Below are 3,832 nucleotides of genomic sequence, written 5' to 3'. Positions count from 1 at the left end.
CTTAAAAAAAAATTAAAAAGCATAGCCTACTATTTGTAAGGAAATCTGAAAAACTCTATAAATTGACAAAATATTAATTTGTCTTTTAAATAACATCTATATATTAATTCAAGAGAATTTTAAAAATTAACTCAATCAAGTCCTAAAAGAATTTTAAAAACTAACTCAATCAAGTACTTAATTTTTCTAGGTCTAGAAATATAATATATGTATTAATTATATTACAGATCTTAATTTCTAAAATATATTTTAATTAAGACAACTCTTAATTTCTAAAATATATTTTAATTAAGTCATATTTAATTAAATCATTACAATTTAATTTCTGACTAATAATTCTTAATATATGTGACTCATTAGGTTTCTAAGATATTGGCTTAAATATAAATATAAATTATAATTATAATTAAATAAATTAAATAATTTAATTTATTATCAATTCAATAATTGATTAATTTATATTTAAAAATCATGTGCATCATCTAACAACATGTCACGATTCCCTAAATATTAAAAAAATCATTGGTGGTTTGACTTAACCTTTTAATGACCGATTTTCAGTGTAATTAATATTCTTTCATCAATAATATTCCGATAATATTAAAACATGGAGTATGTCTGCCATGTTAAATCATTTTTGTTCTCTACATAATAACCATTGATTATATGAATAAGATTTGAAACTTTTTCAAATATCATTGTACCTTTGCTAAGAATTTTTTAGTTAATACTATTTGAGGAAAGATAAAATATTTTTTCTAATTCACATAGAGTGATAAATCTTTTCTTGATTACTTAAGTAACTTTATATAGTTCATGTTATACTCAATGTCTACCCCTTGGTTATCTCGATTAAGATAACATGTAAGAAGATCAAATCGTAATATTTTCTATATAAGATAACTTAGTGATCTCAAATCTAATAATTACTTACAAAACCGTCACATGAGTTTTTCCATAAACATATGTGATCTCTCTATATAGAATTCTCATGTAGGCCGGTTCAGTATACATGTCTTATGACAAACACCTACATATTAGTTTTAGGTGTTCCTTATATATTACTTTATGAAAACAATTGCTTCTTTTTATTAAAAAAAATATAATATGTATCAGTCTTTACAATTCTAATAAATGTTTAAGAAAGCATCAACCAATAATATTTTAAAAACAATGCTTTGATCCAATAGGAATTCTATAATTATAATAACTTTATAATTTATTTTATAAAATATTTTTGTTCCATGAATTTTATCTTTATTCTAGATTCATAAATCAAATATTAAATTTATTAATATAATATTATATGAATATTAAAGTTAAACTAAACCTTTATTAATATTAAATATGTATTTATATGAATTTAATAATGTCACGTATAACCAAACAATTAGCTATATGATATATTAAACTAACAATCTTCGACTCACACTAAAGTCAATCGCTCATGTATCTAATACCATATTACTCTTTATAGCATTAATGTTTTTACATGGATAGTGAGGTAAGACAAGGATCTTTTAGATTTTTCTTTAGTGGATATTTGCTTTATCTTTACATCTTTATTTCATTGATTTATCAATTTAAAAGGAATTTTTTAAGTACTTGTTTGTATCATTGATGAAACCATGGTTCATTTGCTTATGCAATGGCTCCATAATCATCATAGTATAGGGCGATTGGATCAACAATGCTAAGAACCAACCTAGTTTATTAATGAACTTCTTGATCTAAACAACCTTTTTGTTCACTCAAATATGGAGGTGTACTCTTATTCAGTTGTATAATCAATTTTGCTATCTTATTTGAAACTTTTCCAACTCAAAGCACTACCATTTAAAATAAAACATATATTTTGATTGGTATTCACTATTTTTCCAACATTTCATTGAAAAAATCTTAGTTTAAACAATTTTAAACTTTTAGTTTATCTTCTTCATTGATTGATTATATAGCCAAATATAAGATACCATTTACATCATATCTCTCTCAATTTATGTTTTAAAACATGTTTTTGGAGGACAATCCAAGCAACCTTCTAGATATAACTCTGTAAATCTCTATATCTAATATATAAGTTGCTTCTCCTAATATTTTTATGTAGAAATTCTTGGATAGCCAAAATTTTACTGATTAAAGTAAAGATATATTGTTTATTAAAAATAATATGTCATCTATATATAATATTATGAAAATGATATCACACAATAATATGTCATATATATATATATAATATTATGAAAATGATATCACTCTCACTAACCTTTTGTAAACACTATGTTTGTCCATATCTTTAATGAATTCAAATTTGTTGATTATACTATCAAAATTGGATATTCCTATTCCTTAAAGCTTGCATTATACATTTGTACATTGTTTTTTATGTTAATCTTTCTTTTAAAGACTCATTTAAATCCATTAGGTTTTATCCCTTTAGGTGGATCAACCAAGTTCCGAACTTGGTTAGTATAAGAAGTCCATAACTTCAAGTCATTTCTTGGAATAAATATCATATATTTCTTTCAAGTAATTGGTAGGCTCATTAATTATGAGCAACACGTCATTCACAACTTTCATAAATGATCCCTATCTTATTAATACATGACATGTCCTACGAAATTTATAGAAATTTTATATTTCTTAAGGTTTAGGTTAAACATCCAATGTTTTAGCATTAATAATATATATTTTCTCTGGATATAGTGTTTTAAGAGTTATAAAGAATCTCATTCTTTTTTAGATAATCTTCGAAGTATTTGGTCAAATATTAACAACCTCCATCCAATCGAAGTTTTTTAATACTTATTCCAATCTATATTTTAATTTTATTGCAATTTATATTGAACTCAAGCATATTAAATTCATGTATATACAAACCATTCGTATAATTATCGAATTCATAAAAACATCATTATTATAAAAATAAAAAAAATAACATTTGTCTTTAATAATAAATTTAATTCATTTAATACTAAAAAAATGGAAGTAATGTCTAAAAATACTAGAATAAAATAACAATTATAAAATTCTAGTATTAACTCATTAGGCAAAACAAAATAACTACTTCCTACAATTAATGCATAACTAGTTCCTCTAGCCAATGTAGTAACCCTTGCTTTATTATTGGGTCATAGGTCCACTTTGCCTTCAACAAATCTTTTACTTTTCTTTAGTTTCTGCATGCAATTGCAAATATAAAAATCACATTGGGTATCTAATACTCAAGAACTACAATGCAAAGCAGTAATATAGTTTTCAATTATAAACATACTTAATATAAAAGCTTCATTAAGCTTTTTTCTCTTCATGGTTGCAAGGTATTCTTTGCAATTCCTCCTTTAACATCCTTCTTTATCACAATAATGAAAAGTGTCTTTGTCTTTCTTGATGCCTCTAGGAGGTTTGTTTGCTTTAAAGTCATCACCCTTATTCTTCTTATCTTTCTTCTTAGACATTTTAGAAGACTGAAATAAAAGAATTGGGTCATTTTTCTTGTTAAAAACCCTTTCAGCACACTTAAATAATTTTGGTAATGTATCATCCAACTTACTCATGTGATAGTTCATAATGAATTGTAAAAAGATTTGGGGTCATAACTGCAAGACTAAATTAACACTTAACTCATAGTTCATGACAAAACTTAATAGACCCAATTTCTCAATAAAGTCAATCATTTGCAAAACATGAGTGTTAATTAAAGAAACCCTTGTCATCTTACAGTAGAACAATTCTTAGAGGTCTCATACCTTTTAGTCTTACTGGCCTCATCAAAACATTATTTAAAATGCATAGCTATAGTATAGGCATCCATATTCTCATGTGTATTTAGAAG

The sequence above is a fragment of the Populus euphratica genome, unplaced genomic scaffold (assembly GCF_000495115.2).
Source record: "Populus euphratica unplaced genomic scaffold, PopEup_1.0 scaffold212.1, whole genome shotgun sequence".
Classification (NCBI taxonomy): domain Eukaryota; kingdom Viridiplantae; phylum Streptophyta; class Magnoliopsida; order Malpighiales; family Salicaceae; genus Populus; species Populus euphratica.
Note: the sequence above shows the minus strand (reverse complement) of the source record.